Raw genomic sequence first — 16768 nt, forward strand, 5'->3', positions numbered from 1 at the left:
GTGGGATGTTGCCCATAGCAACACATCAGGTTCTACTTCTAATATTCAATAATATGATCAACCCAACATAATCTGTAATGTCAGAAAAAAAGAGGGCAAGAGGGAGAGGAAAGGACTTTGGTATGGATTCTGGTTGACTCGGTAAGCTCACACAAGAAGAAAAAAGATGACTCTCTTTGCCGGGGCACATCCGACAGCTTATCGAGTCCTTGTAACGCCGCCCCGGCGAATGCAAGGCCCCCCCCGCCGACATTTCCCCTCGCATGTACCTGCAGCAGGAGAAATCATTTGTTGGTCGGTGACCATCGAATGATTTCCCTTGCCTTCACAAATATGTGGAGACAGTGGAGTGGAGTCAGTGGGGGCAGCGGGATGAAGACAGGGCGGGCGGATGACATCATTTGACGTCAGCCGCCCGCCCCCGACACACCTCCTCCTGCCCGTTATCTCAGGGAACACTCAGCGGTTTTATGTGGATGCCTATGAAATGCTGGGTGTTCCCATGGGCGAAACCCGAGCTGATGTCACACACCCCGGATCACCTCTTTCCTGTGACGCTTGCCTCGGTGGTCCTGGCAATCTCAGCAGGCACCATTGCTCCCACAGTTCCTGGGGGAGATCTCACAAGACCTTGCTCAACCCCAACTCCAGCGACACCAGGAAGCGCTCACATGCCAGCGCAATCCTTTGTGCCAACGCTGCATCCCCCACCCCCAGGACCCACCGCTCTAGGATGCACCCTGATCATCCTATTGGTTGCTTAGGCCCTGGTAAATTTACTAAGATACTGTAGTTCTATTGAATATGGGATGCTGCCCAACCCTCTGCTCTCCCCATAGGTGTCAGTTTGAACAATGGGTGCTGTTTCCTCTCATAATACACATCCATGCCTTTGCTATGTTTTATGCAAGTTCATGTATGTCACGCCTGAGGGTTGAACTTGTGTTGTCTGAGTGAACCTCAGGAGCGGGCTTGTAAACAAATCTAGGATTATGAATATGTCTAACCCTCATAAATAGGAGGACCTCAGACAGTGAGCTAGAGTCCAGGGCTCGAAGGCATGGCTAGGATAACTGGAGTATTGGGAAGATAAGAAGTGCTTGGGTGCAATGGTAATAGGTTATGGCAACTGTATAGTGAACACTGGACTGGAACCGGGTGCAGGTAGGAGTTGGCTGGAACCAAGGGACGTACTGGATCCGGCTGGAACCAGAGGAATGCTATGAGCAAAGAAATACGAGCATGCAGTTTTAGGAGTCTCTCATGAGGAACACTGCAGGTAAGTATGGAAGCAGTGGCGTAACTCCCGGAGGCAATGGAGACATTTGCCGCCAGGCGTTAGCCATCAGGAGGGGCACAGGAGTGGTGTAAATAGCAACTTTTCCAAAAAAATTGGGCGCCCCCTCCCCTCCTAAAGGCGGGGTAAGCTGGACGCTGACGCGTGTGACACACACATGGTAGCTGGCGGGGGTATAATGGCCAGTGAAGGCGAGCGCTGGGGCTTGGAGATCTCTCTCCTCCACCCCCCTCCCTGCTTAGTGCTTACCGCGTCCTGACAGCTCCGTTTTCCACCAGCCGCGCTGTTCCTGGCCACAGTGATCAGACAGCCTATCTGATCACTGTGGCCAGGAGCGGTGAGGCAGGTAGAAAAACTGTCTCAGCTGTACCGCTAGCTGCCATCCCCGTCCGCCGGGTACATTCTCCGCCTGGCTACAGGGAGCCCGGAGAGACACAGCAGTGTAAAAGCTAGAAGGGCAGCGCTCTCTGGCTGTCTGTGTGAGGACACTCAGTGACCCTGTCACTGCGTCCTCACACAGACAGCCAGAGAGCGCTCCCCCTTCCACCATGCCCTCTGCTCTTGGGCTACATTAGAACACTGAACCTGCGCCCCGGTGGTGCCTGTTCCACCCCCGCCGGGGCTGCGGAGCCCAAATTACACCACTGGGGCACAAAAAGCAGGCACCATTGCAGAGTCCTGGGAGCCCTTTCGCTGGGGGACTTAGGGTCTCCGCGATAAGTGTCGGGGGAGGGGCGTTTTTGCCGGTGGCCGAGCAGTGCCATCACGAGGGGCTCACGTCGGCAGCTTAGAATGCCGGTCAGTGAGAGGCTGAGCGATTAATCACTGCAGCCGCATCGCGCGGGGCTGCCTGGTGGCACCGTCCTCCTACAAGGCTACAACTGCTGCTTTCTTCTCCCTGCTTGGGTGGGCTTATCGTCATTGCCCAGATCCCTGACGCAGTGGACTGCGTTCGGGGAGAGATCTGCCGGGAGTCTCAAAAAGTGTGGCCGTGAGTATGGCATATGGTGTTTTTTTCTTTTCTTTTGGGGGGGTGATGCGCACGGCGCGAGGTGCGTGTTTGTGTGTAGGAAGGGGGCACCACTATCAATACCGCCTCCGGGCGCATCGTATGAACTTACGCCACTGTATGGAAGCTCAGGTAAGTCCCACTAACACAGGCACAATGGGAGTTCACTGATGATGACAGCTTATGGATGTTTTGTGCACAGATGAATGAAAGCGATAGAGTACTCTGAAAGGTGACAAATAGAAGTGGGCGAAATTTGGGGATGGGCTGGCAGATAGTGAGCAATGGAGGCAGAGGTGATTAGCTGTTGATCCGAAGGTAAACCGTAGTGTATGGAAGTCTCTTTATAGACTGCTGGAGTAGCTTAGAAGCTTTCAGGAATCACAGGGAATCATCTGGAACTGAAGGAGTATCGCTAGAGACCTGAGTATCGCTACCTCCATAGGGGTGTGAGCAATTTTAAGCAAATTCGGCCTAGCGAAGGTGTGAGATCAGCATAATTCAAGTGCCGTTTTCAGAGTCTAAACGCATCTAAACACGATGGCACCTCACACCCTTCTGACCTAACAGGATCAACCCCTTTGAGGCTTCAAACAGTAGAATCTCTATGTTCAATTCAGGGATGGGCTGAGCACTAAATCAGCCCTGGCACTCTTGCACGAACAAGAGGGCATGGTTACAGTGGCCTGGCCTCATGGCACAAACTTTGGTCTTTTAGACAACCAGATGGCTGAGCAGAATGCCGGAAAGCAGTGCTGCTCAGCTAGCCCCTGCCTTGCTATGTGTCATGCGGCCAAGAGTCGGACCAGTCCATCAGACTACTGGCTCTTCTGGCAAGCTCATGGAGGACAGGACCCTTCCATTGAGCAGAACGACATTTAACAGGGAGCCATTTATCAGTGAAAATGCTACAAAGCCACAATAAATGTGCTGCTACCTTAATGTAATGATGTTTTTAGTAGTGGGTATAGTGCCTAACGGATTCCCCCCATATGGGGACATTTATCAAAATCTTGGAGAGAGATACCATACCAAAAAAATCAGCCTGGGGGTGACAGGCAGTGCTGACCTGTTCCATAGGCTGCAAATATTCGGTCTGAATCAGGCCCTTTATTTCTCAGAAAACTTTGCTAAATCTCCCTTGTGTATAATCTTGATTTGTGTATTAGAGCAAGCGGAGTGGAGACTTTGCCCTGGGTGACAGAAAGCATCGCTCTGCTTCACCCCTGGCAGCAGACACGTGGATTGTGCTGACCTTAGCTGGGGTCGCCACAGCACAACCACGCTGTTTTCATGTGTAAATAATACCCCTTTTCCACTTGCAGTCCCGGGTTATACCCGGGAATGTGTTCCAGGATGCTTCCCGGGACACTACCCGGGAATGTATCCTTTCACATTGCATTCAGACCCGGGATCGACCCGGGACAGCCCCATTCACACATTCCCGGGTATGACCCGGGAGTGCAAGTGGATCCAATAGACACCGGGGGGCTGCACTCTGCCTGTGCCCTGGACGCACTTCCCCTATGCTGGCCTCGTCCGAGTCGCTGTAGTGGGAGTGGGGGGAGAACTCTCCCGTCACTTCTGTGCGATCTCGGGTAAGTTTTGCTCTCGTCCCCCCCGGGGGAGGAAGAGGCGGAGGCCGCCTTCTGTGAGCCATCCGCCGGGTAGGGGTGGTAGGCGAGCAGCTCCAGCGAGTAGTCCCCGGGGAACCTGCTCCTGGCCTCCTGGCCGGGGTGCAGCGGGTACGCGGGGCAGGGCTGCGGGTGCTCGGGGGAGCCTGCAGCAGGTCGGCAGCTTCTTGCTGGAAGCGGCTTCCCCGATAGCGGTAGCGTAAAGTCCCGTGTAGCCGATCGGGACCATTCACACTGACGGCATCCCGTGTCGATTCCGGGTCCTACCCAGGTCAGGACCTGGGTAGAGATCCCGGAATGCTGAACACGGGAAGACCCTTTCACACTGCACTAAATCCCGGGATGATGCGCGTTCACGTGCAAAAACCCGGGATATTTTTGCAAGTGGAAAAGGGGTATAAGAGACATTTCCCGAGTAAAATCATTGTTATTAGACATGTAAAAGTTGAACATCTTGATGTAAAATATAAACATCCATGGATAAATAGATGAGCCCAGCCTGGTACACACTGACACTGTCATGCTCCATTTCCATTTACTTTCCTGTAACCTATAAGAAATGCAGCGCCGGTCAGAGGTTTGTGTAGCACAGACCTGGCTGCTGCTGTCCTGTCTGCCAGCGGGTGGGGGGTGAGCACAGGCAGAGTTGGGGAGTACTCTGGCTGATGTGATGAAATGTGACCGGGAGCCAGAGAGTATAAAGTCCGCCCCGCTGGAGGAGAGCCGAGCACAGGACGGGAGCAGCTGGCACACACGCAGGCGAGGTGGGTAACACCCGGGAGCCGCAGGTGGAGGGGAACCTGGCACCGCTCTGTCTCACACACAGCTCCTCTCAAGACATGTAAGGATTGCTGTAATGGGATGCAGGGAACATGCCCCTAGGTGACTGTCTGCGGTGTGCGCTTATCCTGGCACTGGCACTGACTGGGTGCCAACCTGTGCTGCACTGGGTGCGTGCAGGAAGCATTTTGTGCTGTGGTAATATTTGTGTATGAGAAACCTTTCCTAACATGCTGTATGCAACAGTAGCACCCAATTCTCTATTGCACATGAAAGGGTCAATTACTTAGATGGGAGTTTTAATGACGATGGGATGTTGCTATGGGCAACCAATGAGATGCTATATATTATCATTTAGAAGGTTCTAAATAAATAAGTAGAATCTGGTTGCTATGGGCAACATTTTTATAACTCCCATATTAGTACATTTACACTGAAGTATATACTTGTTAAATAGTGTGTATGTAATGATATCATTTAGAATATTGTTGCAAGCAGCAAGCACCTTATTACACTGCTGCAAGTTTTAGGAGTGTAGGAACATGATCATTGCTTCAATCCACAACATATCAGTCTGGCTTTGCTTGTCTCCTCTATTTTCTTTTATATATCTCTAGTAAAATAAGCAACACCACTAATTATTTGCTCTGCCTTGTGTAATGCTGCAGTTTAGTATGTATCCCAGTTGCTGATATTCGCAGTGCTGAATTTTCTTTCATTAATATGTTGAAATATTTGGAATTAAAATAACAGGATTGTAAGGGGCATGTATGTATCAAACCATAAGTTGGGTATCACCTAAAGATTTATCTGCCTGTGAGCAAATGGATGACTGTCATAAGGTTTGTACACACAGTTCGATTCTATCTCATGTCAGATTTTGACTATTTTATTTTGACTAACTGCACTTTAGGGCCCTTATTCAGGTTGATTTGTTTGCACGCACATTCGCACGCAGCCAAGCGAACGGCAACCACACGCACACTGCCAGCCAAGGCTTGCCTATAACACATGCAAACACGTGCGTTCGCAACGGCTGGCAACAGGGAGTGGCCTCAAAGTGCACACACACTTAAGTGTTCATTCACGCATCGGCCTATTCGCAAGGCCAACCAATGTGTGCGCAAGTAAACAGGCTCTAAGGGTGATTTAACTCGCAACTCATTCTCAACCCATTAAGTAATTGGCCTCATTTCATGGTGTTTATTGTATTCAATTTAGGAATTTACTCCCCATTTACAAATAACAAGTAATCAATGTGTTTTTTAGGTTTTACTTTCACAAGAAAAAGGAAATACATGTGTCCCACAAATGTTGTTTATCTTAATGTGCCAATCTCCTAAATTATATGAAATGAGTAATTAAGTATAATTACATTGCTGCTTATACTGGAATGTTTCAATGGTTTGTTATTCTAATTTTGTGATCAAATTATTTAAACAACTAATGCTTTACAACACTTAATATTGACTTTATTTAGTATGTCACTTTAGTGTGTTAGTGTACATTGCATTGTGATTTGGAATCCAGTCACTGCAATGTTAAATATACATGCACAGGCTTTTGGTGACATAAGCTTATGTGTTACTGTACATGTGAGTAGTTTTAAACATACTTAGGCAGAGCCGGCCTTAGGCATAGGCAAACTAGGCAATTGCCTAGGGCATTTGGAATGCCTAGGGGCACCAGCCGCTTCTGCTGATTAAAATGATATGCAGCATGCCTATATTCTGAGTGTGTGAGTGAGGCAGTATCTGCATATGAAATAGTGTATTCATGGAAATCACTGTAACATAGCATTCCGTATGCAGGTACAGCCACAGTCGCACATAGAATATAGGCATGCCACATATCATTTTAATAATCGGAAGCTCCTTGTGTGTCTTGGTCACATAACTATGCAAATAAGACAAATTTTCAGCAAAAAAGGCACCAAACGTTAGCAGAACTGGCCAGGAGCTGCATGGACTATTGAGGCAAGATGTATGAGGAAACATCTGTATCCAAGCAGAGGCAGAGGTCACAGTGTTAGCGGCTGTGCGAGTGCTGTCTGCGGGTTGGTTGTGCAATAGTGTTCGGCATATGTGTAAGGGGCATTATGTGTGTCATGTATAAATGCATTAATAATGTGCGACATATGTGTAACATGCATTATGTGTGTCATGTGTATAAGGGCATTAATAATGTGCAACATATGTGTAAGGGGCATTATGTGTGTCATGTGTATAAGGGCATTAATAATGTGCAACATATGTGTAAGGGGCATTATGTGTGTCATGTGTATAAGGGCATTAATAATGTGCAACATATGTGTAAGGTGCATTATGGTTATAAGGACATTAATAATGTGTGTCATGTGTAAGGGGCATTACTGTGTGGTATTATCAGGGGTGCCTAGAGAAAGGGGTAGGGGGTACAAATTACCCAGGCCAAAGTCTGATGGAAGGGTCCAGTCGGGGCCCTGGGCTCCCTCCCCTTAAGTGACAGCAGCAGCTGCAGCTCTCTCCTCTGCCCAGCACACACTGCTTTGTGCTGGGTTGCAGTGTGGCCATGGTGCTTAAAATACAATATTTTCTCAGGATTTTTTTCTAAGGGTATAATGTGAATAATGCGAGGAGTAATGTATATAAGGTAAAGTGGTACTACTGTGTGATGTAACGTGAATAAGGGACACCATCGCATGATATAATGTGAATAAAGTTGCACTACTGTGTGGCCAGTGGCGTAACTATAGCACCGCAGCCCCCGCGGTCGCGGGGGGGCGCTGTGCATGTGGGGGCGCCGGGGGGCTGCGGTGCTATAGTAAAACCTCCGCCCCCCATCCCCCGGGCCCGCAGGCTTACCTGTCTGCGCGTCCCGGCTCCCCTCCTGGCTTCAATCAATTCTATGGAGACGGACCCCGATAAAATGGCCGCCCCATAAAGCAGAATGTTCTCTGAAACTGTCTGCGGTATGGGGGCGGCCATTTTATCGTGGTCTGTCTGCATATAATTATTTGAAGCCAGGAGAGGAGCCGGGACGCGCAGACAGGTAAGCCTGCGGCGATGGGGGGGGGGGGGCCCTGGCGGCCGGGGGGGGGAGGCGCCCCAAACCTAGCTACGCCACTTTGTGTGGCATAACTTGAATTGGGGGTACTATTTTGTGGCCATGCCCCTTCCCAGCAAGAACCCACCCCTGTTTGGGCACCAAATGTGTGCACTGTTTCTATCTAAAATATTGTGGGTAGGAGCACCAAAATGATGACTGCTATGATGAGGGTTGATGTTGCTGGGAAAGGGGAGCAGGATCAGAGGCGGAACTAGTGGCGGTGCTAGGGGGCACCAGCCAAAATCTTGCCTAGGGCGTCATTTAGGCTAGGGCCGGCTCTGTACTTAGGACAGGATTGCATATGACTTTACAGTATATTATGTAACATGTGTGTTCATGTGTTTTTGTGTTGTGTCAACCTGTGTATGTCGGTAACAATGTCCATATTATGTTGACTTGTTGTAATTGTGTGTACTATTGCGCCAACATGACAGGCACACTTGTCTATTAAGGTAGCAGATTTTGTGATGGTACATAGGAGCAGTTAAGAATACTGTTAAGTGTGGTTTTAAACAATGAAAGATATATTAGATATGAAGCCTGAAAAGTGGAAATGTTAAAACTGCAAAAGTGTGCTTTCCGTTTGCCTGCGATCAGGGCCGAAACTAGGGTTTCCGGTGCCCGGGCCAAGGCAGTCATTTGGTGCCCCCCCCCCCTTCCCCTGACCGGGGGGGGGGCGCAAATGACCGCCTTGGCCCTGGCGCCGGAGACCTCCCCCTCCCACTCCCCGCTGACAAGTTGCATAACTCCTGTGTGCAGCCAGCGGGGGTCCGGGGACAGGCAGCGGGGTTCCGAGGACTGGTGTAGCCACTGTAGCGGCAGCTTGACTCCGTCCGTCTCTCCTACTAGCGCGGCGGCGGGAAGCGCTGGTGATGACTTTGAAAAGATTTGCCAGACGCTGATTGGCTGAATTCAGCCAATCAGCGTCGGGCAAGTCTTTTCAAAGTCATCACCAGCGCTTCCCGCCACCGCGCTAGTAGGAGAGAGTAGAGACGGACGGAGTAAAGCTGCCGCTACAGCGGCTACCCGGAACCCCGCTGCCTGTCACAGGACCTCCGCTGGCTGTCCCCGGACCTGACAGCGCCCCCCCTCCCCCTCCAGCGCCCGGTGCGCGTGACCCCACAGACCCCCCCCCTAGTTACAGCCCTGCTGCGATGTGGTTAGTTAATTGGTTCATGAGAGAAACTTGTATGGTGCATGGGTGAGTATTGTGTTCAGGTGCTTGTATTTTAGCTATTGTGCCTAAGTGGTTGCCATGTGAGGCCTGAGACTTGCTTTTTGCGAGTTAATGATTTTGAGCTCGCACAGTCTGAGCGCTCGCACAGTGCTGCAAAGCCACCACCCTTCTATATGCCCCAGTTTCTACCCAGTTTTGCCCACTTTTGTGGTCGCGCCCATCCATACGCCCACAGAACGCCTACTTTGCTAGTGCTCGTTCGCAAGTGTATTTCTGTTTGCAAGGTTGCATGCGTGTACGGTTGAACAAACCTGCACATGCGCATTGCGGACGGTATGCATGCGTACTAAGCAAACACATGCGCTCGGTGCAAATTCGTGTCAGAGCAAGTCAACCAGAACACACGTAGCGATTTTGTGTCATTTTCTAAGCAATCTGACTTAATTTGACTAGATCGCTTAGAAAATTATCCTACATCGCTTCGTGTGTGGGGGCCATAGAGATAGCGATGCGTGGCCCCACGAGTCTCTATTGCGGGTGATGTAGGTCATGCATGCATGATAATTGTAGTCAGATCGCCAGTGTTCTCACTGGAGAAGCATGCCTCTGACAGATTGCTTAGCACACATCACTGACACATCGCGGTGCAGCGCTGTGTGCTGAGAAATCTTGTTGAGCGATCTACATTGCTCAGATCGCTGACTCACAACGCCCTGTGTCTAGGCCCCATTAGACTATATTGCAATTTTTTCTTAAACCAAAAACATTCTACAGGCGACATAGTCAAGATAGACTTGCCTGCACAGTCTCTTTTTCTATACAATACTGACTAAACGGGATAGAATCTGCATCGATTGTAACCGAATACTGTGCGATTCTGACTTACTTTCTATTTGATTTTGACTATCCAATCAAAATCGATAGCCAGAATTGCACTGTGTGCACAAAGCTATATGTTCACATACATAACAAGATTTTTGTTCCCACCCAACAGATTGGATGGATAAATAGGTGTGTAGCCAGCATTAGAAAAAAAAGTGGAGAGGTTGCCCATAGCAACCAACGAGCGTCTGTCATTGTATAGTGAGTGCTAAATTATAGATTAAGCGAATTGATTAGTTTGATAGAGACAACTTCACTTCTCTTTAGAAGGTTTGCTATATAGCTGAATATGTAGGTAAAACAGTAGTATATCTCAGTAGCATAGGTGTTGAGTGTTAGGGGTGCACAGGCACCCCCTAATGCTGTGCCCACCCTTATGAACACCTCCCTGCCATTAGCAATACCAGCAATACGTTTTACCAAAAACTTTTGTATTCCATTAAAAGAAGCGCCCATCAATCAATTATATGCGTTTTGCCTTGTTAATTGTACTAGACCATTGTTAGATCACTACATACCTGCATCATCCATATATTTGCTTTTGACTTTATTTGCATGTACTGCTACACAGAGTAATTACAAAGGTACTTGTTTCCTAGCACGGCCACAATCGCGGGCATCGCGGGTAATTTTTAGTGGCCTGCAATGCAACCGACGCAATGCCCGCAATTTCCCATTGAAATGCATTGAAAAAAGTCAAAATCGCGTCGGTCGCATCGCAGGCGGCTAAAAAAGCCTTAAATGGTCCAGACGCGATGCCCGCGATTTCTCATAGGGAACAATGTTAAATGCCTCAATTTACCCAAATCAACATAGGAAACAATGGTAAATGGGCCAGAAACCCCCCAAAACACCCCTGAACAGTGAAATGGCCCCCCAAAATTAGTTAACGCCACCCCACGATCAACGTGAACCCGAAGCGTGGCGAGCGCAGCGAGCCCGCGAGGGGCGGCGGTACGCGTCCTCCGACCTTTTCATACCCCTACTATCCACGTCGGCGTGGAGTTGAGAATAGAATAGTGTGGCGAGCGCAGCGAGCCACCGAGCCCGAAGCGTGGCGAGCGGACGTGGATACCTTCCCAGGTAAACGCGTCCCTTCGCGGGCTTCACAGGTATCCGCGTCCGCCATACTATTCTATTCTCAACTCTGCGCCGTGGGGGTATGAAAAGGTCGGAGGACGTGGGGTGGCGTTAACTAATTTTGGGGGGCCATTTCACTGTTCAGGGGTGTTTTTGGGGGTTTCTGGCCCATTTACCATTGTTCCCTATGTTGATTTGGGAAAATTGAGGCATTTAACATTGTTCCCTAAGGGAAATCGCGGGCATCGCGTCGGTCGCATCGCATGCGATTTTTTTGCCCGCATGCGATGCGACCGACGCGAAAAAATCGCATCCTATTAAATGTCACCCATGATGTCTTCAGATGGCATTAGTTCCCAAAATCCCACTACTTCCTATGGGAAGGGGGAGTGAGCCAAAAGGGATCTTTTCAAATATCTCCACAGTACTTTTATATTTGTATGTACAGTATTTGTGAACTCAATTCAAGCATGCGCACTAATCAGAGGGCAGTGCAAAGCTTCACTGCTACCAAAGCAGCAGCAATGGACATCACAGGGACATATCATTTTTGGATCAGCCAATGTAGAACTGTCCCAGTAATTTGTATCGCTCACTGCAACTTGTGAGTTGGATACTACATTAGCACTGCTGCTCTGAATTAATTCAAGTATAATCCAATTTGTAATCACTAAAAGTTAAAAACTAGATTTAGACTGTCCCTAGTTTGTACATGAAGAATACAAATAAATGTAGTTAGCACAAACAAATGCAAAAACACACATTAAGAAAATGTACTTAAACAACATTCCTGCTGATCTTTTTTTCTTCTTTTTCTTTTGCTAGTAAAGTTTATTGAGATTTTGCTACACAAATATGTAGGCTCGCTCAATAACTTATTAAGATATTTCCATGACAGGAGACAAAAACAAAACATAGCAGCTAAGAAAATCCACGTCATATAAGACTTTTAAATATACTTTTTATTAAAGAGCAAGAAAATAAGCAATACAAAATAGAATAGTAAACATTGCATTACAGGTACATTCATAAGGGGTAGAAGGAGTAAAAGGGTACACATGAACCAAAATAAACAGTACAATCCATCAACTACACTGTAAAATGAGGAGTACATTAGATATTACCAGGATATATCATAAAGGGGGGATTTCTTCATATAAGACTTACAGAAACCCCAACAAGTATATACTGTAAGGACAGTGAAAGCAGAAGATGAAATGGTACTCGTGTAGTTTCACTGCATTATTGAGCTGCGCTCCTTCCGGGTTCGCTGAGAATACCGTTAGCTACGCTGACAGTGCAGCCTTCAGGGTTCTCAGAGAAAACAGTTAGCTGCGCTGTCAGTGGAAGCCGTCCATTCGCACTGTGCGTACATCGGTTCGCACTGTGCATACATCGGTTCGCACTGTGCGTATGGACAGCTAGACTGCTATGTAGTGAATAGCACTCATTTTGTAGCTACTACATGTGTAGTTTCACTGCGGAACTGTGCTGCGCTCCTTCCGGGTTCGCTGAGAATATCGTTAGCTTAGCTACGCTATTTGTAGAAGCGGCGGGACCGGGTCACGGCTAAACGAACGCTAAATAGATGCAAATAGCTAAAACGAGCGGTACGAACATTGCGTAAGCTCCGCTTAGGCGCAAAGCCATAAGTAGCGTAGGCAGAGTGGGTGGCCATGAAGCTACACAAGTACCGATGAAAGTCAAAGAAAGTGCATACAAACATGAATAGTTGGTCCATGTATGGCTCAACACATTGCATATTGCAGAAGTACATGAAACATACAGTAAGTTGTGAGATAGGAGGAAGAAGAGAAGATAGGCAGGCAGTGGCGTAACTATATATCTGCAGGCCCCGTAGCAAACATTTGTAAGGGCCCCCATCTACCATCAAATGGTGAAAGCATAGACGAATCTAGAATTATGGTAATGGCTGGTCCCAGATCTAGACCTATGAAAAGGGGGACCTTTGCGCGGCGCACCCGCGCGGCAAAAAGGGGGCGTGACCTCATGGGAAGGGGGCGTGGCATCACAAAAAGGGGTGTGGTATTACACTTTAGACCATACACAGTAATGCCCATTACACATTTTAGCAAACTACGTAATACCCATTACACATAAAGCCGCACATCGTAATGCCCATTACACATTGTGCCACACATCATGATGCCCATTACATACTATATAACAAACCGTAATGCCCATTACATATTTGCCACATAAGTGCTGCTTACCTACGTGCTCATTGCTAGGGGGTTCTTGCTTGATGGCACCATAGTACCCATTACACATGATGCAGCACACATAATGCCCTTTACACATGATGCTGCACACATAATGCCCCTTACACATGATGCTGCACACTTAATGCCCCTTAAACATGATGCTGCACACCGTAATGCCCCTTACACATTAAGCCACACATTATGCGTAATGCCCCCACGTACCGCCACTTGTAGCGTCCCTTAAGCAATGCCCACAAAAGCTTTTCTTTTATGGTTATTTATATATTTTTCATGTATGTGGTTTTGGGTTATTTACTGTCTATTAACTAAGCAGCCATGACTATGCAGGGAGATGTTCAGAAGCACTAAAGTGTTCTGCTCTCCCACATTATAGTCTGGCGTGTGGAGTGAGATGAGGCTGCAATATATATGGAGCCGACAGTTAGTTTTGTTTATCACTGGCCCCCGGAGACTGCTGCATTAACCTGCCGCTGTGTGCTTGTTGAGGACGGGCAGCCGGGCTTCCCTATTTGTGACAAGCATGCTGAGAGTTGCTTAGCAACCAAACATGTGTGAGCAGGCGGAAGCTGGAGGTGACGTCTCCGGCCACTGTGGTGGGGCTGTGTTCTGAAAGATATATATAACATACGGTATGTAACTTTGACAGGGAAGGTGGGCCTCTTTGAGCCCTGGGCCCCATAGCAGCTGCACTCCCAGCACCTATGGTAGTTACGCCCTTGCAGGCAGGTAAGAAGGGAGTGGGTGGGGGAATAAGGGTGTTCACTGGGAACCCAATGACCAAAAAGCAGATAGCAAACCCCAAGGCAAATGTAACATTAAACTCAAAAGGCTCCAATAAGGCATTTCTAACATGCAGGAGACTGGCAGAATTCCAACCGGGAAAACCACACCTTTTATGTAATTCATAAACTGCTCAGTAGATCATGCTGGGATTTATTAAAACAAGAGCTTCTCTGCTCACATATCCCAATCCTATGAATGACCCTAGAATTGGATAAACGAGTTCTGCATCTTTGATTTGTATTTCTGTTGCTTCTGGCACAAAGTCTGGTGGGTAAAACTGAATTAGCAGGTTGCCAGCTACTCAGTTGGGAACAAAGGAAGCTTTAAAGTACAGTAGTCTGCCAGCTTCATTGCACAAAGCATACGGCGAGAGAACATCTACAGTCTGTAAGTATAGCTGTTGTCATTTGTTTTTGTTTCTTATGACATAACACAAACATTTATCATTGCCGCATTTTTTAATAACCAATACTTGCTGTGAATTCTGCAAACATACTGTAAGAGGTGGCATGTGAAATTTGGGAGTAATTTTGTTTTTGTTTGCATTACTATTATGCTTTCAATTTTTATGTAATGAATATCTGAATGTGATGACAATTTGCTCTCTTACTGTATAGCAGGACTCGCCATATTAGAGTAGCTATGAGTAAGCTTTACCCAGTATGGGTTGTGTGTATTCTGATAACAGGGAGCACACATATCTCAGTCTACATACAGATAGATATGTTTGATCACAGCATTTTGGGTTGCCAGCATGTACAGTGTTCAGATCATTATCCACCTTTTATACTAAATCCAATGGTTGCAGCTGTGAAATATGCACCATACAATGGCCTTTATTCTGATCTGTGCGGAAATTCCCGCATTCTTACGGAGCGGTCCGCACGCCACGGTGTTTTGCCGCATGCGGCCATCGTCCGTAGAAACGCCCACGTGTCCTCCGCATTCGGACGGACTCACTCTTTAAGAACAGGGCGTGTTTACGGACGACATACAAATCATGCGTGTGCGGGAGAAACACTCCGATTCGGCACGGTATTACAGAGTATTACAGAGTATGCTCGGGAATACCGCATCCGACCGGGAGCCAAGCGGTGCTACCGCACGTAAGCGGAGGATTTACGCCAAACAACCCACTATGAAGTATCTTCTGCAAGACATCACATGACCCACTTATTCAATTACCTATCCTCATAAAAAACTGCTTATTTGGAATTGGAATCAATTAGATTCCAATATATCCTTACAAGCATGCCTAACACATGCATTGCACACATTAACCCTTACAGCAATGTAAGTGCAATGCTTTGTATTACACCCTGTGTAAAAGATTATAAACAATCTACACATATACTATTTAAAGTGCAAATAAAACCAACAACTGTGAACTTGCATAAAGATTTTTATTAACGAGACAAATAACATAATGAAAAAAATATAAAATTAGAAATTAAAGAAGCAGGTCCTTCAGGTCCTGCAGGTCTGCTTGCGCCAGCCGCAGATGGTGCTCCAGTCGCCGGAGGGCCCCATGCACACCCTCATCTGCCGGTGTGGTGTCATCTGTGGGCATGTCAAAGGGGCAACAATTAGTCATGTTATTCTTGCATACATTTCACATACTGCGACAGAAATTGCACAAATGCTAGGTGACATGTGTGTATATATATATATATATATATCTATGTAGAGCATGGGTCCTCAAACTGCGGCCCTCCAGATGTTGTGAAACTACAAATCCCAGCATGCCTTGCCACAGTTTTGCTATAAGGAAGTGTTAAAACTGTGGCAAGGCATGGCGGGATTTGTAGTTTCACAACATCTGGAGGGCCGCACTTTGAGGACCCATGATGTAGAGAGATAGAGACACACATAGATAAATAGATATGACACATATATACATACATGCTAAGTTATTTACTACATACTGTATTTTTTGGCCTATACACTTTACTCTGCAGAAGACATAACAGTCATATTGTTTCTTCTCAGTCACAACCCACCCATGACTAACCAATGACAAGCAGGTCATGGGCTCCGTCAATAAGAACTTGTCACAATCTGCTCAGTCTATAAGTTCAGTGATGGTTCGTGGCATGGGAGTTATGCAAATGTAAGGAATGCACAGTACACATCCTCAAAATCATAATTCTGTCTAAACCAACCTACAATTCTGTGACGGCCAAAAAAAAAACTGAAGTACAGGGGGTGTTTAGGTAGAGGAGGCTCCTGGGACACTGGCAACTTCTGACTCCATTCCAAGGTAGGCCGGGCCATACTCCATTTATAGCATACATCCTAGAGTTTATAAATAACATTCACCAACAATATAGATTCCACTATTTGATGGGTCATAATCCACGCTTGCAGCAGGTGAATTTAAGCCACAAATGATCCACTCATCCCTTTACTCCAGGATCCAGTTTAACTACAACGGTTATGTGGCAGTCAAAATGGACCTCCAACCCATCCCACAAACCTGTGTAATTCAGAGGTGTCCTGGATGAAAGGGATGCCTTGGACACCCCATCTAACCCGTACCTGTATCTGTAGCTACCCACTTTGGGGTCTATATGATTAGTATGGGCCCAAAATTTGTAATCACCAGTGCTAAAAAACAAATACCAGTACAACTACTTCATGAATTATGCATTATGTCAACATACCGATCTGCGCCGACTCCGGTGCCTGGCACGCCTCCTCCCCCTCTGAATTGGAGGTGTCCGGTGCAACTGTGGCCTCCTCAGCCCCCTCCTCCGCCATCTCCTCGGGCACAACATCCTCCTCCTGCAACTC

At 47.4% G+C, this 16768-nt stretch overlaps 1 protein-coding gene across 7 annotated transcripts in view; it reads left to right on the forward strand.

Moving 5' to 3' along the window:
- Nucleotides 1-16768, forward strand: part of LOC146009288 (catechol O-methyltransferase-like) — a 124981-nt gene that overhangs the window by 49655 nt on the left and 58558 nt on the right. The window contains exon 1 of one of the 7 annotated variants that reach the window (XM_083149542.1): nucleotides 4555-4704. The exons of 1 other annotated variant lie outside the window; for it this stretch is intronic. The gene's annotated coding sequence lies outside the window, so the exon portion shown is untranslated. 5 more of the 7 variants (XM_083149533.1, XM_083149567.1, XM_083149515.1 and 2 more) reach the window with 5 other exon arrangements.

Source organism: Crinia signifera, chromosome 1, assembly GCF_055691185.1.
Source record: "Crinia signifera chromosome 1, ASM5569118v1, whole genome shotgun sequence".
Classification (NCBI taxonomy): domain Eukaryota; kingdom Metazoa; phylum Chordata; class Amphibia; order Anura; family Myobatrachidae; genus Crinia; species Crinia signifera.